The sequence below is a fragment of the Gavialis gangeticus genome, unplaced genomic scaffold (assembly GCF_001723915.1).
Source record: "Gavialis gangeticus isolate Ggan-Ray unplaced genomic scaffold, GavGan_comp1, whole genome shotgun sequence".
NCBI lineage: Eukaryota > Metazoa > Chordata > Crocodylia > Gavialidae > Gavialis > Gavialis gangeticus.
The window spans coordinates 73,123,113-73,147,625 of record NW_017728994.1 but is presented as its reverse complement, the minus strand read 5'-3'; positions in this window follow the sequence as shown (position 1 = coordinate 73,147,625).

Genomic DNA, 24,513 nt, shown 5'->3' with positions numbered 1-24,513 from the left:
AGACTGACCTTCTCATCAAATACCTATTTAATGGCTAAATTATGCTTTCAGATGTGTGGGTGTGGCTCCTCTTGAAATCACTAGAAATCAGATAAATATCTTAGAGCAGCATATGTCCCTTTATCAACTCTATTTTTATCGCTTATTCAAGACAGCTAAAATCAGTATTTTTACATAATATCTTTGTTTTGTTTATTTTAGAAAAGTGGCAAAAAGTTATCTATAATCACACAGAAATAGTAATAGAAAGAAAACAAGTATGATGAAAACAGGTAAGATGGGAAATTGTAGGACTAAAAATAACTCATATTTTTCCATAAACACAATGGAAGCATATTGAGAATTACAAGCAAAAAATCAATAAAAAAGTAGTGTAAAAAAGCTATAGAGTTCAAATAAAGTGCATTCATTCTCTAGTTCCTAGGAGAACCCCTTGTTATATGCATGCAAAATTTAATAAAAATCAGACTCCGTAGTGTCATCAAAATAGTGAAGAAGTTGTCTATGTTTTTTTTCTCAACATTTTGGCTATACGCTTGCCTACATCTCCATAAATACAGCTCCTATTTAAAGGACGCTACCTTGTTTCCATTAAAGTCAACTGCAGTTTTTCAACTAATTTTTGGCAAACATTTTGGCCCACACCAGTGTTTTTTATATGTGATAGAATGCGTGATTTTAGTTGAAAACGTCAAATAAAAATATGCAATGATTAAAATTCTAGTACTAGGAATTTTCAAGGGAGTCACCTCACGTACCTGTCAGACACTATTCTCTCTAGATAATAAAGGTAATGCTCTTTAAACCTGGCTTTGTTTTCGTAATGTAACTCTCAATTTTACACATACATGAAGCTAGCACATTTCAGAACAGGAACTCTGTAGCCTAATTCAGCACCATATTCACTATTTGCTACTTGAAACTCTTTTCTTGTTTTAAGTATATAGGAATGGGCTCAAGAAGTGGGAATGGGTTTCATGAATGCCCCATTTCTTGTGCTTAGGAACTAAGGAATACCTGTAAATAAATCCTTCTGACTCATGGGAATTAGGTGAAAAATAGAACCAAGTGCCATGTTGTATTACCTTTCCTGTACATCCTTCTGCAGTTTTTGGAGGCCAGCATGACTGGGAAGGCTCTGGTAATGCAACTTTAATGGAATGTCCTGCCAGAGCCAGCATGGAAGCGCAGAGTTTGCATAAAGATTGCCCTAGATTCTAGAAGTCCCTATCACCACGTTACGTACAGAATAAATTACAACGTCCTGGGGGATGGAAACTACTTTCAATGGGATGACATGGGGGAAATCTCTGGGGTGGAGATTGGACATGGAATGACATGGGGGAAATCTTTTCCCCAAAGTCCAAAAAGTGGTTTACATTGTGTGCGAACATTTACATTATATAGCTTTTCCCTAAGAAGCCACCTTCAGACTTGTACTGAGAATGCACTGAGGATGACTTGTACTATAATTCTTTTACTTTTCATTTTAGTTTTGTCTTCCCTCTGGATGTCTTCCATTTGCATCTGAGCATCTCCCCATCAGGAAGTTAATATATTACAAGTATTCTTAGAATGTTTAGATACTATGAACAAATGCTGGGTTATAAAGGCCCAGTCTGAAACTCATTGAAGCCAGTGGTGGTGTAAGGTGGTGGGGAGGGGAGAGTCCTTCCATTGATTTCAAAACACTTTGGATCAGGCTCTAATGATCCTATGTGAACAGTGCAAATACAGAATGGTCAGTCCGTCTATCACAGGTTCCATTTTCCCCCTCAATTTTAAGGGTTTTTTTAATACAGTTTTTTTTTTCCCTTTTGCTCAGTGAAAGTATACGGGAAAGGATGAGAATGGAGACATCCATTCTGGCTCCAAGCCAGTCCCAGTTTGGCTGTGAGGCAAGTTTCCTATAATTTAAAGATTTGCTACAAAAAATAAATCCATTGTTGTTCTAGTCTTTATTGGGCTGCTTGCAGCTTAAAAAAAGATAAAAAAGAAATAAAGACTAAAGGAAACAAAACCCAAGCTATCAGTTTTTAATTTAGTGTAAAAAATAATTCTTAGAACTTTCTTTCCCAGAAAATAGGCAGGATGCTAAATGAAGGTGGTTATTACACACAGGCTTGGTACAATGGCTGGCTCCAGCGCAGCAACTTTAGAATGCAGTTTTGCAACGCTTATTCATGTGAGTAATCTTTGTTTAAATCCCACTCACGCGTGTAAGGGTTACTTATGTAAGAAATGGTTCAAGGGTCGGAGCTCTGATGGCAAAGGAAGAATAAACTGAGCAACTCCTGTAAATCTGACAGTTAGTTTCTCTCTGTTTTGTAAGAGAGCACTATAGAGATACTAGGTTTGTGGGGTTAACTTGCCAATGTCTTCCATTTTCTTAAAGCTCCTTTTTAAAGTTTATAAATGAAATAGGACTCTTTAAGAAAATTAACAAGGTAAGTTGAAACAATGGTCTTGAAAGAAGGGATAGCTTTGGATCATTCAGTCAGCAGGCGCTTTACAGAAATAAAATCAGTCTGGCTGGCTGTATTTATGTTCTGACGTCTGCTTAATAAATAACATAATGTTTATCTGGATTTTCACCTTTTGCTGCTGCCTCTTGTGTGAATTTGAGTTACTAGAACTGCATCTCAGGAGGACAGCTTTATTTTGTTAAAGCTGTGACTCAAAGCCGTTTTGTTTCATGTTGAGTCTTTGGGAGTTCTAATATGTTTTGGGTGGGTAATGTTTCCATATATTTCCATTCCATTCATAATCCATTATTTGGATAATTCCTCATTTGTGAGACCTGGAGAAATTATGGTATTCACAAGCATTTTTTGGATATTTATTTAATGTCATAGTGGAGCTTAGGGTATCAGTTGGCTTGAGACAAAGGCAAGATCCTCAACAGTTCTCACATTTGAGTGCAAGTTTGATTCCTTGGCAAAATTGCAAATTACAGTGTTGGAAGATGAGATATTATTGAACAAGAGGATTATATCCTAAGCAGTTGATTTAAACAGCTGTTGTCCTAAAGAGGGCATCTGAATTTGGATGAATGTAAGTTGACTGGCAAAAACTACTTTGCATGTTAAAAATATCAGCAGAGTTAAAAAAAAAAGTGAACATCCACTGAGCCCCATCTGATATATGGCTATTATCCCTGAAGTATTTAGATGAAAAGCCTTCATGGCAGTTAGAAAGGTTGCAATCTCTTAACTTAAAGTTGTTCTCATACATAGTGGGAGATAATGGTTCTGGTATTTATAATGAGGGCTCATGTTGAGTAGCAATCTGGTCTCCCTGACAGATCCAGTCTCAAGTGAGCAAAATATAAAATTCCTGGAATTTTTCCTTGCACTGTTATCCATATTGTATCCAGGATTCCCACTGTAGTTTCAGGCTACAGAAGTTAATCTTCCTTTCTACCAAGAAACTCCTGTATTTTGTCAGCATAGAAATGGCTGACACATTTCATCTTAGAGATGAGTGAATTTTGTTCATGGGTGAATTAGCACTATGTATTCTGGGATTCTTCTTGATGAAAGTTGTTAGTATGAATAATCACCATGTTTTTTCTTTTGCACTTTGATAGCAGTTTTCATCTGACAGTGTAACAATAACATTTTACAAGGCTAAATTAATATTATTCATCTTATTTAACAAAGGTAAAATCAAAGAACAGAAAAGGAGAATGATGTGCCCCAGGTCACACAATAGCAGAATTGGGAGTAGGACCCAAGTTTCCTGTATCCTTATCTCATGTTACTAAGTAGTAGGCATTTCTGCCTCCTTTTCTAACAAATAGAAGATTTAGTATTCTAAGAGAATACTAATGAATAGTAGTTATTTTTATGACAACATTCTTGATTTTTTCAATGAATAAGCTATTCTTGGCAAATGGACAACCAGGTATAATTTATTAATATGTGGAAACCATAATCTCAGTTCAGAACTGACCTAAGGTTGCCTTCTTTCCTGGTTGCTGGATTCATAGCATGAAGGGAGTATATGGGGGAAATGGTCAGTACTTGAAAATTGTGTACTGCTCAACTGATCAGTTGAGTAATGCTAAACCTAACTTCAGCAACACATTTAAGTACCAGCTTGACTATAAGCATGGGTTTACTCATATGCTGAACATTTGGTAGGTTTGCAAAATGTCTGCTCTTGGTCCCAATGAAGTCATTGGCATAATTTTACTGACTTCAAGGAATGTGGATTTGGTCCTTACTTAGGTTCCAAATGAGGAGGCATCTGACTTGTTGCATAGAAGTTTTTTCCTATGGAGCTTGAATTTGAGCAAAGCAGTTTTATGGGAAGTGTGATGTTGCTTGCATTGATTTGGCAACTGGGGAGACAGTGTTAGTGGGTGACCTTGAAAAATGTGATAAGTGGCAAGGGTGCTGAAAGGTTGAAGCACAAATGGAATGGCTAAAAGCATGGATATTTCTAGCCTTTACTGATATTACAGGGGTTAAGGCCATGAAGCTCTTTTCCATAAAAAGCAGCTTTTCAGCAGCCATGGAATACCACTCCCCCCATACCTCTCAGCTTCACAGAGAAAATATTCACAGCTACAGAAGAGTTATGTAAAACTTTAACTGAAAATGACCCCTGAAAGAAAACTCCAAGGCTAGGTACAGACATTCAAAAAGCATGAGGCAGAATCGATCTAAGTTATGCAGTTTTCTGTACGCAGCATAGTTTAGATCGGTAGTAAAGAAAACACACATTTGCCTTTGGGGCGTGGGAGGAGGGGTGTGCAAATCTTAGACCAGGTTCCACTATTTTTAAACTAGTTTGGGAGTGCCAAATTTATGTTCTGTTATGCGGATAGACCAGTTTTGTGTGCCAAACTTTGTTATGGGTATAAACATGTTATTGGTCACTTATACTGGTGAAAATGTAATGTCTGTACCTGGCTGAAATCTAAGGCTGTTAAAGACATACCCCCATGCCTCCCTATAGACCTTTTGTATAAAAGTGTGCACAAAGGACCCAATACATCCCAAATTATTACAGAAATGTAACAAATGTAGCTAAAAAAAATTTTGGAAAGATAAACATGGCCATCTTGTCCGGAAGAAGATGAGAACAACTGTATTACTACAGCTATGGTGCGCCCTATAGAAAGAGCAAACAGCACAAGGTTACATATAATAAATATTTCAGGCATCATGCTCTCTGAGAAGAAGCAAGCATTCCTTTATTGGTTGCAGATGACCCTTAGATTCTTTAGACAACATATAAATATTTTTATTTTGCAAGCATGAGTCTCTGCTGTTTTCTCTGTTAACTTAATCCCTGATCCTGCAAAGAAAACTCTGGAGCATATCCCAGTACCTGCATTAAATCTTTTGATCGTTTATGGGGCTCAGTGAGATTCTCTTTGTAGAAGTGGGGCAGTATTTTGAATTTCCTGAGCTATCTATATGTCAGTCAGTAATTTGGGTTTACCTTGATTCTTTCTCTGCAGTCCACATTTATGTTTTTGGAGCTTTCAGTTATTTTGAGGATTTTTTTTTGCATTGGTGCTATTTTTTCTTCTAACTTGACAGGAAGTTAGAGCTTGTGTGTAGAATTTGGAGGCAACTTTTGTAATTTCTTGCTGCACTTTTCAGCGTGGAAACCATTGGAACATATGGCCCTAAAGTAAGATTGATACGACGCAGTTGTTAGGTACAATATGCTATATTCTCACCTTCCTCGAAGCACTATCCTATTATCAGAAATTCATTGTGTTCTGTAGGGCTCCTCTGTACGTATGTAGTAATTTTTCATTAATGAAAACAGTATACACATATATTATCAAAGTTAAAAAATGGGCATGAAGAGTCCTCAATAACATTTTTGCAGTAAATGGTAAAGAGTAGCTATCTTGGCTAGCAACTCAGGCTCATTAGAAACAAGAGAAAAAGATATAAGAAAGCAAAATGACATGAGAAAAGAGCATATCTGATAATACTGGTATCACCTTACTATATAGCAAGGACAACAAATATTGTAAATTTATCATTCATTTTTAATTTCATCTTTCTGTTGAAATTATAAAGTGATTGGTGGGCACATATGTACAGACAGAGACTAATTCTATAGCTTTATGACTTTACTGCAGTGGGAAAATATCATCTCTTTATGGATCAGAGCCAGCAAGAAGGAAACAGGAAACCAGGACTGGGAGATAGAAATTTCACGAAAGACTTAGACTCTGTAACTCTTCTTGCTCAGGCATTTAAATAAAAGATTGCTGTTTAACTACTTTCATGCATTCTGCCTCCTGATGTGACATGAATGTTTGGAGAGAATGAAATATTCCATCCTGTATTATCTAGGAGATGAACAGTAGACTCTAACTAGGCCCTGGAATTTTAGGTCAGACAAGCGAAAAAGCAGGAACAAAATGTCACCATTGCAAGCAGTCAAAAAAAGGATACTGTTATCTAGTACAAGAAGAGAATATTGTATAAGCAGATGTATTTTCTTCTCTTCAGTTTTAAAAAGAAGAAAACACGGAAAACATGTTGATGTATTTGTGCATAGGATTGCTAATAAACACTGCAGGCACTGCATAGTCCTAGCAAGCACATATGAGCAGTCCCAGTTTTTCCATCAAAATATTTACCATTTACGCTTTGTTCCTCCAAAAATATTTTGTTTTGCCAGTGGAATTAAAAGGTGTGTCTCTGTTTATGTCTCTCTAATGTTCCTATTTATAACTTTCAAATATTAAAATGGGCTAGCTCCTGGAATAGCCTTGTATGAAACTTCAGCAAAGTTACAAACAGCATTTAAGATCCTCATAACAATCCACCAGACAATGATAAAACATACTCTAATTTTTGATTTCTCTATTTTAGACATCTGCTTCTGAAGGAAAATCTCATGTCTTTACAAGAAACGTTCTTTCTTGAAGTATTTCTCAGAACGTTTCCTGACATATCAGTTCTGTACCAATTATTGCAAGAGACTTAATATCCTTGACAGTGGACATACTACCTTCGGTCACAATGACAAAACAACCATTAACTCAATGGGACAGGGATGGACTTAGTCAGTGATTGCCATTTATGAAAAGAGTTAGGAAGAGAAGGGGCTGCAGGCCATAGCAACAGCAGTAGTAACAAAGATTGCAACCTGTGGGATTAAGAAGGAAAATTGCTGTAGGCCACAACAGCAATGGGAACAACAGAATCTGCAACCTGTGAGAAGGGATGCAAGTGAAGTAAAGAGGCTTTAAGCATAATAGCTTCAGGAGGAGCAGAGACTGCAACCTGTGGAAGTGATTTGCAGCGGAAGGAACTGTAGGCCACAGCAGCCTCAGCGGGAACACAAGAGACTGCAACTTGCAAGATGCCCAGAACAAGAGCTTCAGGCCAGAGCAGCAGCAGGAACAGAGACACTAGGTAGTGAGGGGAAGGAAAAGAAACTTTAAGTCTCAGGAGTAGCAATACTGGGGGGAAAAATCTTAGAAAAGACTTAAAAAGCAGGTTATGAGTTATAATTAGAAGTGGGCATTTGGGATATTTGGAGCAGTTTGGTGTCTGTCAGCTGCTTGGGGTAGACTGGTCTATTCAACACTTTTGTGAGTTATTTGGATGGGCATTCTAACCACAATGTTTTCTTTTTTTTTTTAGTTTCTAGTTTTTGACTTTGCTTCTGTTTTGCTAACTCTGAAGGGTTAAAAAAATCCTCAGCCAGCCCCTAAAAAGTCATGAGATGGATTTAAGGATCATGGTTTAACAAACAAAACAGAACAAAACATTTGGGTTCTTTTTATCTGACTTCTGGTTTTCAAGCATTTGAGATTCACATTTTCAAGTTTCAGTCCATAACCAGGGGGGAGCTTATAAATCGCTCTGTACCTTTTTTTCTTTTTTTTCTTTTTTTTTTTTTTGAATAGGAGCTTAGAGTCTCAGGGAGTCACCTGACCCTGTGAACTTGAACTTTAAGGAAAGCACTAAATATCATGACAGGTAAAATATAGACGTGGTAAATGCTCATGTGGTTAAATAAACTCCCTTTTAATTTCTATGTTGGATGGGTCCTTCTGGTTGGAACTTAATTCGAAGAAGAAAAACTAAAATATATCCTTTCAGTCCTTCTATTATATCCTAACCAGAAGCAAAGATACATGCATACTATCCTGATCAAAATATTATGCTCAGCATTGTTATTTGTAGGAATTACTATAATTTTGAATTCTTTAAAAAGTCACATTTCTGGAAAGCATTGAGTTCCTAACCTTTGGCCACTGAGTACAATGAGCTCTCTCTCAGAGCTACAGTTTACATTCTTAAACACAGATTATATTGGACATGTATACTTCTTGCTTTAATACTTCCACTACTACTAACAACTTAGTTGGAAAGAAACAAATAAATATTAAAGATGAACAAATAAGCATGCATCCTCACACATGAACCTACCTCATAAAGCAAAGGCTGCTGTCCTCTTTGCATTTTGGCTGTTCAGTCTACCTTCATATCATGAGATTCCCCAGCAATTAGAAACTAAAACACCTGTAGTCACCAAACTATTCATGGAATTCTTACGTCTTGCACTCTGTTAACAGGAATGAGTCACTTTTCCGGTGCTGTCAACTGCTGCTCATGACTAAGGATATGTCTAGAATTAGTAAGCCCGTTCCCATTGTTTTGGGTTGGTATGAGTCAATGTTAGGATTTAGCGAAAGGTATTCAGTGTATCTTCCAGTTTTCATTTATAACAACATCTGTATATGAATATTTTCAAGCAAAATATGAAGGGAAGTACAGATTTACTGTTTCTTTAACCACTGGCTCTGATTGTAATGCTAGCTACGCTGACTCCATTTGTTTTGTGGTGATAGTAAATTAAGCCACTTTCTTTTCAGATTTCACATATGTCTTTCCTTATATGATCTGAATTTAAGAACAGAGACACACATGCATTGTCTCTGTCTATATATTTATCTCTAAATATGTATTCATATAGAGATCTATCTATATACATCTATAAGTATGTATATCATGAGAAAGCATATATACACCTTTAGATATATAAAATGTACATTAGGATATATTTATTGTTTTACAGTGCTATAGGGCTGCTTCTTTGCTATGGGGTTAGAAGTGAAATTTGAGAGGGAACTGAATCATGCTTGGTTTTGCCTTTTGTTGACCCTCTTGCAGACAAATAACATCTGAACCAAGGTTTTTCTGAGGTGAGCAGGATATCTCAGCTGAATTCCTTTACTGTGTTGCGCTTCAGAACCCGGTGTATCCTTGACCTGCGAGCCTGGGTCGGCATGACCGGCTTGGCGTGGAAGGGATAGATGACCGGACAGGTGGAAACTAGCGGCGAGTAGGAGTCAGGCGGCTTTGAGCGTATTGGTTATATGAAAACTTTATTGTACTTATGCTACCGATGATTGCAGCGTAGGCAGGAGAGCTGACTTGTTCAGTTACAGTGCATAAAACAGAATAGTCTAAAGGAGCCTGTTGGTTCACGGGGTTCCCAAGCCGAGCCCTTGCTTTCTAACCCGAAGGCTAGGTGCGGCTGCCCAACTTAGTAGTCCCAGAACTGGTCAACAGTTCATTCACAGGGGAAATCTATAATGCACTTTCGATCAATAAACTTCCAAGAGCTCTTTGACGAGAAGGATGAACAAACCGGTACGAATACGCCGAAATGAAGGTCGATGGCGGGGAGATGTCTGCGAGTGGCCAATCCGCTGACAGTGGCTCCTTGGTGTGCACAGAGTTCTCCGCCTTTGAGCGGGAGTCTGTTCTTAGTTATAGTCAGGGGTGACCAATCGCTACATGCCAATTGTGAATATTTTCTGACCGCCAATTACGTTCCTACACTAGTGACCTAGATACATTATTCATCTGACCTAAATACATTATTCATCTGACCTACTTTACTGCCCTCAGCGGGTTCAAAAGGTTAAACATGTGATGAGCTCCTGCAATTTTTATCATTGAAGTCAACAAGCCTCTTAAGTATGGAGAACAAACTTTTAACAAATTCCAACTGCAATACCTCTCTCAGCAAAGGAATAAAGACCACCAGTGCTGAGGGGTTTGTATGGCCGGCGTCCTTGCTAAGTTATTATAGTCTTTTGCTTTGCTGGCATCGGCACTCAAAATTCAGACATGACATACTGTACCCGAAAGCTTGCAAAGAATTTTTCCAATTATTTGAGTTGGTCTAATAAAAGATATCAGATTTACCAAAAAAAAAACTTTGTCTGCCTATGTCCTCAGACCAATACAACTACAACATATACCCCTTTACCTCAGGAGAGTGTTTATGTTCTGTAATGTATATTTATAATAGAAAGTAAGTTTGGAATATAATACTTCGGGATAACACCATCCTTTGCGTCGATCAAAATAACCATATTTCTTTTGATATTTTAAATACTATGGATATGTTTACTGTCTGTACCTAAACCTTTGCCTACTAGAAGAAAGGGTAAATATTTTCACTTCTTTGGCTTTTCACAACTCCAGGTGTACTACATTCTTGTTTGCTCAAACTAGACAGAATTTAGTCATTTCACATCCCCTTGGGTGTATCTACATGAGACGCTGACTGTGCAGTAGCCTAATAATACTGCAAAGTAGTATGTCACAGCATGACAAGGCTAATACGCTACTGCGCAATATTATTAGGCTACCACACAGTAGCGTCACTTAGAAGATGTTCACCAGCCTTATTGCGTAGTAACTCATATTACTGTGCATTTAGTACTTGCTAATCCATGTACTATATAAATGCACAGTTATGACTGCACAGTAACGTCTCGTGTAGATGCATCCCTTAAATCTTAAATATCTTCCATGAAGGAAGAATTTCCCTTGGAATATCCACTGAAACCCTATTGCTTTTTATTCACTGATGAAAGAAAGCTATCAATATCATCAAAATCTTTCTCTTCTACTGTAAAAGAACAAGGATTACGTTGGTCTTTAACTACTACTATCTCTTCCTTTCTGGTTCATCTCCAAACCTTCATAACATTCTTAACAGAAGTATCCACTTCTCTCCCAACTTCCTCTGAAACTGTTTTCAATTGCCATAGCACACAAGGTCCTAGTTGTGGGGGGTCTCTGTTTTCCTAGTGCCACAGGGACTGGATCTGAACTGAAAATAGCATAATATCAGTAACATAACAACAACAACAATAGCAATAATAATAATACTATAAAAATAATAGTGATAAATACTAATAATAATATCTGGACTGAGCCAGTATATAGAGGACTGCAGTTCACAGTAATCACTGCTGTTAAGATCAGTGTTCCTTTTGTACCACCACTGTCTCCTATTGTAGTATTTTAGTAGAGAGCCTGCTGGCTCTTCTGACCATACTGGTCTGATTGCTGTTAGGATACATTTTGTTTTTTCTCTCTGAGTCTCTTTATTTTGAAGGACAAGGAGTTAAGTCTTGCTTCCTCAATGCTAACACTCAAATTTAAGTGACACTTGCATTTAAATCAACAATGAAAGAATGAACCAAGAAATGAAACAGGAAAGAGTGACAACTCCATTCTCCATTCTTGTAGACAGGACAGCACAGCAGAATCTGGATACTTTGCAGGGCTAGGTTCCGACAACCCCTGCAAAGCTGAGGGTTCATAAAATCCACCCCCCCATCAAACTATCTCTTGAGTACTTCAGCACCAACATTTCCTTTTTAGACACCTTGATCAATATTCAGAATAATAAAATCCAAACTACCGTATATAAGTGTCGGGGAACAGCGGCCCCAAGGTCATGGTGGGCCAAGGGCAGGATCGAAACAAACAGGCGGGATTAGCAGTGAGGAGTCTGAGTGGTTTCGGGACACGTGCGGTTTCAAGTAAAGTTGATTTATTTACTTACGCTTTTGGAGCGTAGGCAGAGGAACTTGCTTGTTCAGTTACAGTAAGAGAAAAACATACGAACGACAAAAGGGGTCTGTTGGCCCATGGGGTTCTCGAGTGAGCCCTTGCTTTCTAGCCGGAGCTAGATGCGGCTGCCCAACTCGATAGTCCCAGGGCTGGTCAACAGCTCATAAATCGGGATACGAACAACAGAACTGTAACACGTAGAATGTCGTGACGCCAGTCCAATGTGGACGAACGGGTGGTCGGTGGTCGAAGACGGTGCCGGGGTCGATGATGCTGAGACGAGATGGTGATGTCATAGCCAGAGGTTGAGAATCAGGATCGTAGTTCGAGGTCGAAGACAGAAGTCGGGTCGGTAGCCAGAAGATCGGTATACGTAAATTAGTGCGAAATCAATCTGTAAAACTGCAGCAATGGACCAGAAAGCCCTCCTGAGGAGCAGTCCCTGTTGGAACAGCCTCTGCTCTCAGGTCGGACCTCTCCCAGCGAGACAGCCCCTGCCAAGGCAGCCTCTGTTCGCCAGTCGAGCGGGTCTCCCCCCGTCTCTCCAGTCTCCTTCGTCTCCCCCATCTCCCCCCTGGTGAGGGGCTCACAAGTCTTTTAAGGCTACCAGGTAGCCAATCAGGTTGCTTTGCCAAGAGACATTTCTGGTCTAATTACGTCATTCTTTGTGTGAGACTGAGCATGCGCGTTGTTACAAAACTAGGTCAGCTTTGATTGACAAGCCCTAGGGTCGCACAGGGGGCACATGCTGAGCATGCTGTGGAATTTTCCATAGGCCTTGTCTGCTTGTCTGCGCATGATTAAACTTAACTCTTGTATTACCAGCATACATCTAAAATTTGGTCCAGACAATAAGAAACACATAGACCAACATACTTATCTACACAGAACCAGCAATCACCCTAAACACACCAAGAAAGCTGTAATGTAAACCAGGTCCTCCAATACCACCAAATTTGCACTGAGGAGAATACTCACAATTGTCACCTTGCAAATCTCAAAATGGCTTTCACTCAACAAGGACACTCCTCCAGAGAGCTATATCGCACTTCTGAAAAAGCCACCCAGATACCACATGAAGAACTGCTACAGTACAAAAAGAAAATCCCCATGAATCGCACACCATTTGTTATGACATACCGTCCTTCCCTGGAACCTATACAGAAGATCCTCAAACAGTTACAACCCATACTAGAAGAAGACCCAACTCTTAAAGAGATCTTTCCAGAACCACCCATCCTAGCCTTTAAACAAGCACTGAACCTCGCCAACCTTATCACCAGAAGCAAACTTCCTATGGCCCAAAGTACACCGAATGGATCCAGATCATTCTGGGACAAGAAACGTAAAACCTGCCAACACATTTCCACTACTCCCACGATAACCACACTCCACAACCATTTCTGGATCTTACACCTGCACCTCCAGAAATGTAATATATCTCATCCAGTGCACCCAATGCCCTGATATGTAGGAGAAACCAAACAACACCTGAGCACCAGAATGAATGCACACTGAAAATATGTCAAAGACAAAAATATCAAATTATCTGTGGGTGACCACTTCTCACAAGATAACTGCTGTCTCTCCAATCTCTCAATTCTAATCCTCAAAAGGAATTTACAAAACACTTTTCGTAGATGAGCCTACAAACTTAATAAATATACTTGATACAAAAAATCATAAACTAAATCAGACATTGGATTTTTGGCACATTATATCCTGCCTGCCACTTGATAACCCCAGGTAATCTTTATGAGTTTTACCAGCTACATTCTATCACCAGTTCAACATTCCCCCATTTCCCCCTCTGCCCTGCCTACCTGTCAAACAGCTATTGTCTCCCTCTGATCCTCACTGCCATGCATTTGCATTTTCACAGACCTGCATTTTGCATATTGGCTTCTTTTCACCCATAGAGATCCCATAACACCAGCAAGCTCTCCCTATGCCTGACAAAGGGTGTTTGAGCCCAAAAGCTTTCAAAAAACAGTTTTTTTCCAACTATTTAGTTGGTCAAATAAAAGATATTACATTTACCCAATGAACCTTGCCTGAAATATCCAAGGAATTTGATTCCTAATATGCAGAGCTGCAGCAAACAGCAGGACCACTGAGGGGCTCCATCTGTTTGCTTCAGATTTTGTTTCCAAGAACATCACTGCACAAGTTGGCTGCTTGGGAGCGCTGTCAAGTTCCAGCTGATTGGAGAATTTGCAACCTTTGAAGTACAAGCTGCAGCAAACTGTTGAGTGGCTCCTCCTTGATTTGGAAATGCACTGCTAAGTGGGTTGTGGACCATTCAGAGATGAATGAGCCCTGTATCTCTACCTGCTGGTATAATATCAGACTTCATGAGAATAATAATGTGCATAAAATGGTAATTTGCACTCAAGCCTCCCTATCTGCCTCCAAGGACAGATCCAGGAAGGTGTGGCAGAACGTAGGGTGCAATCTGCTGTGAGCATTGTGAGCTCCTGCTGAAGCTCTGCCAGTGCTGTGAATTTGTCATCTGATTGGCTTGGGCTCTGGCTTTCACAAAGCTCTGGGGCCCACTGCTGCTGCCATCACTGCTTATCCCTTTTCCCCTACTGCTGAACTCAGCTGGGGATGGGGGCAGGAGGAAGAGATGAGCAGTGGTAGCGCTTTCCCCCCGCCCCGCAACTCAGAGCAATGCGAAAGCAGGGGCTTCAGTAACAGCCTGTGCTGCTCAACTGTTGAGCTCAGAGCTCATATCACATATGCAGCACAGCCAAAGGGGCATGTGTCCACAGCTCCCTTATTGGTCTCCTGGATCTGCCCATGTCTGGAAGAGTCACTGAATTGCCAAGCCTGTTGACTTATACAAAACTCTCACTGAAGTCCTAAAGTCAGAGGTACCTTTACAAATCAAATTTCATTTGCCTTATAGTCATAAGACGTGGGAGTTTTGCTTGAGAAAAGCCCCATGGGTTTGATGAGGACAAGTCACATCTGCCTTCATATATTTATATCTTATCTTTGATGCAGCAGGTAAAACAAAACACAACAAAACCAAACACTGAGCTTTCAGGGCAGGAATTTTTAAAGATTATAAATCTGATGGTTACCTGCTTGACTGATGCATGAGGGATTGAACCAAGGTTCTCCAAAGCTAAAAGCATGAATTGCAACATCTTGGGCTAAAGAGAAGTGCAGTAGTTAAGGGGTAGAACCATTTGCATCAACTACAGGTTGGTATACATTTTAAACTATAAACACACAGGTATTATATCTGTGGATTATACACGGATTTGGCTTTGTTGGACGCTGTCCAAAAACCTTAATGGAATATGTACATGTATTTCTCTCTCTATATCTTTATCAGAAAAGTAGGAATTTCCTATTTAGTCCAAAAGAGATAGGTTGTCATTATAAGGCAGGTTAGGCTTTCATATAGCTTGCTTTATTTATGAGGAACTGTGTAATATGTTTTCTTATTATTTAAAAGTCTCCTGCAAGGACCATAGTTCTGTTCTGAGAGTCACCCCAGGAATGAATTTGCTTGTTCTTAATATAAAACCTACCTTGTCTGGTCTTATATTCTTATTTACTGTGCCATCTTTTTGGAGCACTTTGTCAATAGATTTGCAAATTCTGTCTGTTAGTAAGAAATTCTTAGGAGGGTTTTTTATGTGGGATAGTTTCAGTTATTCTTGTACCTACTACTTAATGTGCAACATTTATTTATTGTTGCATTGTATGATTGCAATAAAAAATTGTAGTTGTCAGTTTCTCCTGATTAAATACAGTATTTGTTAAATAAATAAAATGATAATAATGAACCAGGCCATTCTTTGCACATAATGTATGACTTTCATATTTCTGACACTTTGGAAGATATATGAAATGCTGATATGCAAGAGAAGGCTTGTAAATCAAAGGGAGTTGGAAGAGATTCTAATCTGCTTTCTAGTAGAGGGTCATCCTTTTCCATTATATATTTTGTGGGTGATTTTAACTTCTTTTTGGACATGGGATACTCTGGTCTAAGTAGGTGCTGGGCCCAAGAGATCTTCATTAATAGCATGTGAAAGAAAGATGTTAAGGATGAGTCTTCTTAGGATATTGGAAAGATCTGTAGTTGATGGGTCAAGGTGTTGCATGCCCATCAAAGTTGCATGTAGCATCTTCATCCATGTGGCAAATGATAGATTGGCTTTACTGTAATGATTGGTTATTGGTCCCTGCAGGGCTACAATTGAGGTGCAATGATTTTTTCCCCTAATCTGACTACAGACAACCTGGCAGCACAATAATAGATATTGTCATTTTCCCTGCTTAATTAAATTATTGTTTTCATTTTCATGCAAATTAAGATAAGTTATATTTGCCTTTGAATTGTGTGTTTAATAATGGTACAGATTTTTATATACTTGAAAGTAATGCGTTAACTTCAGCTGCTGAGTGTGTTACAGTAGCCAGGCACTTCCAAAAGCTTCCTTACAGCAGAGCCCAGCAATTCCCACTGATTCAGTAATTCATATGCAAGGTACTTTTATACCTCCTCTTCATTTTATTCTCAGTATTCCACAGAGCAACCTTATCTCCACCTATCAATTACTGCGGTATTAATTTATTTCCCTGGTATATCTCTCTTACTTGGCTGTTTGTCGCATGCTTTCTTAAAATATGTCAAAGTGCCTGAGTAGGTTTCGGTAAAAGGAGGTCAGAATTTAACATGGTGATTTTGTTTATGTGCTAACATGATAGCATAGATATTTGGGGGGTGGAGAGGGATAAGTGCTAAAATAGTGGACAAAAATAATAATTTAAAAAAATTGTCAGAGGAGTACCCACCAGGAATTGTGCAAACAGGAAGCCTTTTGATTATATTCACTGTTGCAAAATTAGTAAAGAGCTTGAAATCATCTTGTGCTTACGGATTCTATTGTTTTCAAAGAATAATTCCATCTATTTTAACATTTTGAAGTATAATTCCATTGGTAATAGCTCTTCCTTTGATTGTGAACGACGCTAATTGAAAGGTGTGGTGCAGTGTCTGTTTTGGCAGTTATGCTTATATCTTTTGTTTAAAAACTCAAAAGTGTTGGCTTTCCTGTCCAGCCTTCCTTAGTATTTTCTGTTTTGGTGATGTGATGACAGACTTACAGTGTGTTTCCTTGTGTGTATGGTAACAGATGTTTATGTGAATAACAGACTTTTTTATGAAGGCATACACTTTATAGCCAAATACTAATTAAAAATAATTGCATGTAAGCATTTTTGTTTATTCCCTGTTGTGCATCTTTAATCATTTGAAATCACCTGCAGTTGAAAACTGAGGCAAAGATTTGATACTGCAATTATAAGAGGCCATCTGACTCCATATTAGAAAGAAACAGCAACATATTTGAAAAGGAAATTATTATAAAAAATATGTGAATGTCTGGCTTCTTTGAATTTGCTTTTATGTTGGGTCAAAATATCAGTGCATTACTGTGTTAAACTAATACAGGTTTAAGGTATCTTATCTACCAAAACAATTGCTTCATGACTAACATCCCTTTCAGGATATATTCTGTGCACTAATAAGCTCATTACAAATATATTTTAATTAGATGTGTAACAGATGGTTCCAAGTAAATATGGGCAGTAGTGAATATAGTGTTGGGTTTTTTTAGACTAAAATGCAGATTCTTTTTAAAGACTCAGCATCTTAGTTTCATTTTATCATAGTAGTTGGTTGAGTACAGCAAAGTGGAAATTATCAGCAGTGGCACTCTAACTGATGAAAGAGTAACATGGAAAAAAAAAGAGTTACCAGAACTTTCCTGCTTACATAACCACATTATATCGTGTAGACTACACTATTGAAATGAAGCACCTCCATTTTCATGATTCAAGAGTATTTAGCCTCAGCTTATAACTAGGTTGGACTTTAAGGCTTGCCTATCCAGGAATTACAGTGCCCAATCCAAGGCTTGCTGGAGTCAGTGTGATTCCTGTTTCTTCCATGGGGCTGGGATTAGGATTGTAAAGTAAATGAGAAAATATTTTTAGGGTGCTTGCAGATGAAAAACCCCCAAACAAACAGTGCTTTATTTTAACTCAGCGTGTTTCTGCTCCTAGCCCCACTCGTGCTCAGAAGAGGCAGCATGTTACTTCAGCTTGGCTCCCTGACACCTGTAAAGGTTAGGCACTTGGGTGGGGCTTTTTGGCACTTTTATCTAATAGCTGATTGAATCATCTTTAGCTAAAAGCTCCAAAAGCCCCCATTCAAGTGCCTAATCTTTACAGATGCTTCAGAGGTGGGTTGAAGTAATGTGCTGCTGCTTCTGGTAAAGTGAGGTGTTTTTTGTTTGGGTTTTTTTGGGGGTGGGGGGTGTTTAATGTGTGCAAGCAATCTTAAGAACCAGACTATTACATTTAGCCATGAGTTTTCTTAATTAGCACAGTGAAGCTATTAGCTGGTAGCGGATGGCCTAAATATATCAATCTTCCTCCATGAAGTGGAGTATTTCCTTCAGCAGCCTGAAATGGAAAGGCTGGAATATACAACTACTCCCTTTTTTCAGGACATTGCTTATAGCCCCACCTTTCCTAAAAGCAGAGACATAGCCAAACTTCTTTATTCTTCACCTTCGCTGAATTCACCACTGCTGGCCATTGGTCTATAGGTAACGTGCACTGTTCACAATTCATATGAAGAATGCCATTTAAAAATTACTATACAATAGTAACAAAAAGGTTATGAGTGAAATTATGGGGTTATATCAGCAGAGTAGTTAGCCGTATGGTTCCATCTGAGTGCACTTCCTGTGTCTCATATATCAAACATCGTTTTGGGGAGAGGAGTGAATAGAATTGCTGGCTAAGCTTCTCTTTCACAAGATACATTTGTATACTTGAGGAGGGATGGGGACAACAGGACTCTGTGAACCTCATGTGAATGAGTGCATTATCATTTGTGGGGAAAAGTGCCTAACTTTTGTTGACTTTGGCCTTTACTTGGAAAAATCCTGTGTGAAAAGGAGTTTTTTTCCCTGCATTTAAATAAACTAAAGCTAAGCCTTAAATGGCTGGATGAGTTAGCTTCACTATCTAAATTAAAAATATGATAGGCTGAGACAGGGTGGTATGTGCCAAGTTTATGCTTCTTGCTTTGATAATTGCATTGCTCAACTTCATCTTGGCAAAACAGATCCACAAATGATAGGGTGGAAAAACTCAGTATCACAGTGAAATGATGAGGAGAAAGCAGGGTAGAACAAAATTGCCATTGACATTGTTTCATCCTTAGGGCTAAATCTGCTGTGGACCAGATCTCAAACCTGTGGCTATCAGATGTGCAGTGGAAATAAAAGGATTTTCTTGTTTGCAATATGGAAAGGTTTATCCCCTGTATCAGTGCTTCCTATAGGCTCCCTACTATCTTCCTGTTAGATTAAACATAGCTCCAAATGGATGCAAGGCATATTCAAAAAGGATTGTTGTTAGCTCAGAACTTACATATTTAGATTCAGTGAGGCCAATGCTGGGTGAAAAGAAAACCATTTTATTCAAGACTCAATGATATTCTGTCCCTTAAGCAGAATATCTGACAAATAACCATCTTCTCACTGTGAGCACCTACCTGTCTTTTTGCTTGTATTATACCTGTTTTAATACCATCTATCTCCAAAACTATCAGCTGCAGATAAAAGACAGGTGTATGACATAAGTCACTTAATTAACAAGCATATGCAGCAGACTATCAAGTACTGCAGCCTCTTATTGCTGTCTTTTGGAATCTAACATCTTGGTGACAGTAAGTATGAAGACGGCCCAGCAGAAGAATCACATGATATTTGGCTTTTTGTTTTTAGATAAAACATTTCTGGAAAACATCATTTCAGATACCCCCTCATTGGGTAATATTTGGATTAACTATATAGCAATCATCATCCAGCACAAATACACATATGCTTTACGTCAGGTTAATGCCAGTTTGAATAATATTGTATGTAATTCCAAGTTTCAAAATAGCTCAGACCCCATTTTATATTTAGAAACTAAAATAAAAGCACTTTGAGAAAGCTAAAAGACAGCACTAATTCTTCCTTTGTTTACTTGGTCAAGAAGCATGATTATACTAAGTGGGCCCTCACACTTTCCACTGCAGCGGAAAGGAGAAGGGAAAAAAAATCTTTCCTTGAGCAGAAGGGGGCAAAGACCTCTATTCTCTCTGTAAGGATGGTGTAATAATGGTGCATCCATTCCTGTTCACCATGCATACAAATAAAGGGAGAGAATGGGTAGCTAGCTCTTGAGAAAAGGGAATGATTTAGTTAGTGTATTTGGGATACTTTGGTGAAGACTGGACCACAAAAAATACCAATTTTCAAAATACTGTTAATGCTGCTATGCTAGTTTTCAAATCTTTACTTTCCTCAATCTGAAAACTTAGATTTCATACATATTAACAGTCGTTGTTTTTAAGATTCCGTAGATAAGAACATAAATTTATCTAGCACATAAATATGCAATTTAAGTGCACATAGCAAAGCTACGGTGCTATGTAGATAAAGAAAATAATAAATTATAGCACCATTAATTATAATAGTATTAAATGAACATACTGGTTCCAGTTCTGTTCTGCACTGAATCAATTTTACACTGATCTTACTACATTCACTACAAAGAAGCAACTCCTAATTTACATCTATGTAAATAAGAACACTGTGGGCGCATCTACATGTGCAATTAGTCACAACTAAATTTACTGTGCATTAAGCTAATGCAAGTGATTTTTGGCAGGTGTCTACATGCCTACATTTGGTTCTATCCAGGGTGCACCGCTGGCACAGCTGGTTCATGCGAAGGGCTCCAGCGCTGGGTGGTGGTGACCCAGAGCCCACATCCCTGTTGGGGCTTGTGGGCTCTCCCTCATGTCCAGATATTGGCCCTGCAGAAGTAAGAGACAGAAGCCTTTTGTCAGAGTTTGCAACATTTCAGAGATAAAATGCTCTGCACCAGGGGCTGTGTACTGCTTTGCCTCAGATCAGGGGTTGGTCATGCATGGGTGCCCAGGGACCCTGGTAAGTTGGCTGGACAGGCCAAGGCCCAGGTAGCTGCTGGCCATGCACTCCATACCTGCTTGCTCCCCTGTGGCTGGCAGCCCACTGGGTATTGGCCACAGTGGCCCACTGGGTATTGGTCACTACACCCTGCTGCTGCTGGTGTTCCTGGTGCCCCATGTATACCCGCACTCCTGGTTTGGAACCCCAAGCTATGACAGCATGAAGGGCAAGCCCAGGCTGCCCTGCAACCTCTGCCACTTCCTGGAGGGCTACCTCTGGCAGTGCTACACATCCCTGCCCTCCACTGCCAAGAAGGATATCACCGCTGGCATTGACACCTTCCTCAGGGTGTGGGAGGACTATGCCCACCCAGCTGTGGGGACATGGGATGCTGAATAAAGTTCTGAACTATGTCCTGCCTCTCTGTGTGCTGTGGGGGAGGGGAAACCCAGGGCCAGAGGAGTGCAGGTGGGCCAGACACGGAATGGAGGCAGGGTCTGGGGCCAGGGGCAGGAACCAGGACTGGGGACAGGTACAGGGACTGGGAGGGCCCTCCTCCCTCCAATGCAGGACTTACCACATGTCTCGGGCTGGTGAAGCTGGCGGCTCGGTGCAGCCCTCCCTATCAGTGACAGCATCCAGGTGTGCCTGCTCCACAGCCTGCAGTGTGCAGTGGGCCAACACTTGGCCAGGGTCACCCCCCAGGGATGAGCTGGTGCTTGTGATAGCCAGTGGTGCCATGGCCAGTGACTCTTCATGGCAGGATCTTAGGGTGCTGAGCTGGAGAGGCAGGAGCTGGCCAAGGCTCCCTGAGCTGCTGCTAGGTGCAGCAGCCAGGGAGGTCGGCAGGTTGCTGAACACCCAAGGCCCCTCCTCTAGGGAGGTGTCACCACTGGAGGTGTCAGGGAGGAGTGGAGGCTTGGGCAGGCCACCCCTGCTGGTGTAAACTGCAAGGTTGTGGCCTGGGTCCCAGGATGCTAAAATATTGGTAGGCTGCTGCATAAAGGGCATGGTCTTGTGGGCATGACCAGACTGACAACTGTGGTCAGTCATGACCACCCACTGTGCCCACAAGGCTTTAATCTTTATGCAGCACTGCTGTGCTGTCTGAGAGTGCCCTTACTCCTGCATGCCACCCAACAGGGCCTCATAAATATGGGTGTTTGAGCGCCCACCACATGCAAACTGCCTCTAAGCTCTGCATCCCCCCAGAAGGCCACAAGGTCACCAATCTACTCCTGGTTCCAGTTGGGTTCCCACGTGGGATGCTCAGGTATGTGCACACAGGCAGGGCTGGTCCTCAACGGGGAGGATGGGGAGGACATGGTGGTGCATCCCATGCTGGCTCTCTGGGTCCCTGTGTGGCTGTCCCTGTGTGGCCATCCTTGGACAGTGTTCAGGAGCACTCAAAAGAGAGGCTTGGCCAGGGACTGGGAGCTGTGTGGCAGAGGCAGATGGACCACAGCACCTGCAAAGAGAGGAGACACTGCTGGGGGTGAGCAGCAGCAGAGACCAGGTGCTGGCCCTGCTGCCAGAGACAGCCAGGCAGCAGCCCTGGGATGATATTGGGGTTGGGAAGGGGAACAGCAGGCTGTAGCCCTTTACAACACTCACCTGTAGGCAAGCAGCAGCTCTGGCAAGGGGACTATGCTGGCAGAAGCAGCCTGTGTCCTGTCCAGGCACACCGGGCCTGCACTGCTCCAAGGTCCTAGAGTGTGCGCCCCAGGACACAAAATAGCCACAGGCTTTTATTAGGGTTACCATATTTCCAGTATCAAAAAAGAGGACACCAGTGGCGGGGGAAGGGGGCAGCTGCCAGGGCCCATGTGCAGAGCACGTGATCCCCAGCAGCCAATCACCTTCCCCAGCTCTAAGCAGCCAAGCTAGAGGTGCCAGGGAAAAATAGAGGCAGAGCAAAAACCCAGACATTCACTTGCATTTTAAAAACCCATCTGGATGGAGGACAGGGGATCAAAAAAGAGGACATGTGCAGGGAAACCTGGACATATGGTAACCCTACTTTTATAGCCTCCAGCTAGGGACTGCCACAGAGCAGCCCAGCCCAGGGACAGGAGAGGTGGTCAGCCAGGAGCCCTGGGGCTGGCCTCAGGGTGGCCCCCTAGTGCTAGGCAGACCCAGCCGTAAAGTTAGTGCCAGGTTCTGTCTACACGTGTGTTACTGTGCTTTAACTAGTTGCGCTTAAATTTGATAGCTGCATTTGCAAATATCAAATTTAGTCCCAATAAGCCATTCTTAATGCTCAATAAGGGCATTTGTGTATAGATACATGATCTTACTGTGCAGTAAATTGAGCTAAGATACATTAATGCATCTTGGGTAGATGCACCCAATGGGTCTCATCCTAAGAAAAATCTCAATTGGCCTAAATTGGCAAAACTCCACAGCAGCCATTGGACATATGTCAGTTTACACCAGCTGAGTACCTGGACCTAAAAATATAGCTATGAAGATAGCAGAGAAGAAGTTTATGTCATATTGTGAAGTTTAGACACTTAGAAATCCATGCCATCACCCACTATTTCAGTATTACTTTGCTGCTCCCATAACTAGATCATGATTGTCTATTGTTTTTGATAAAGGAAGAGCGTTAATGTAGGAAAGTGATAGAGAAGGACCAAGGATTCCAAGTCTAGAGTTATAAAAAGTAAACCTCTATCATTCATGATTTTCATGTCTCTTGTTCACTAAGCCCATTAATATCTGAATCTTACAATGGTTATTAATTATTTTTACTGACTTGATATTTTTAATGTTATGGTCCATTATTAACTAAACTATGTTTGATAGTGATATGTTAAAATACATTCAGTATCCGAAGGATTGCTGCACTCAGACAGAGTTGAATGGGATAGGATTAAGACACAGTTTTTGCTAAAATCAGTGGGAGTTGAGTGGCTAAATCCTGACCCATGTAACTCTTTGAAAAGTTAGGGGTAAGTATATTTTTATGCTTCAAGTGCTAGTTTTGGCTTTGTGTCAAGGCTGCTCTGGGAACCCTGCACTGAGACAACATCAAAGCTGCACTCTTGAGATTGCACATAAAAGCTGGGTTGGGGAGCAAAGAGAAAGCACTGCAGCAGTCCTAATGTAACATACTGGCTACTAGTGTATAATCTGCTAGATGGAAGTTGTCCTACCTTCTCAAGTGCTGGGTTTACAATCGTCTCACATTTTGTGGCTGGTCTGAAAAACAAAAGCTATATTACTGACAATAGTTGATGGAGCTTTGCCGTTTGTTCAAGTGGCAGCTGCATATATTTCTAGAGAAGAAGCTTTTTTACTGCTAAGGAAGAATCATGTTACTTGGCGAGGGCCCAATTTTTAGGTCTGCTATGACCCCTTCATGACTCTTGCACAGTACAAAGAAGCCATAAAGCTGGATTAATCAACCACCTAGAAATTCCTTCACTCTATGAGCTATCGTGGTGCTTGGGCCAGGTGCCAGATGATTGGAAGGTAGCAAATGTGGTCCCCATCTTCAAGAAGGGGAAGAGGGAGGACCCGGGCAACTATAGGCCCGTCAGTCTTACCTCAATCCTGGGGAAACTCTTTGAGAAGATCATCAAGGAGCACATTTGTGATGGGCTGGCATCAGA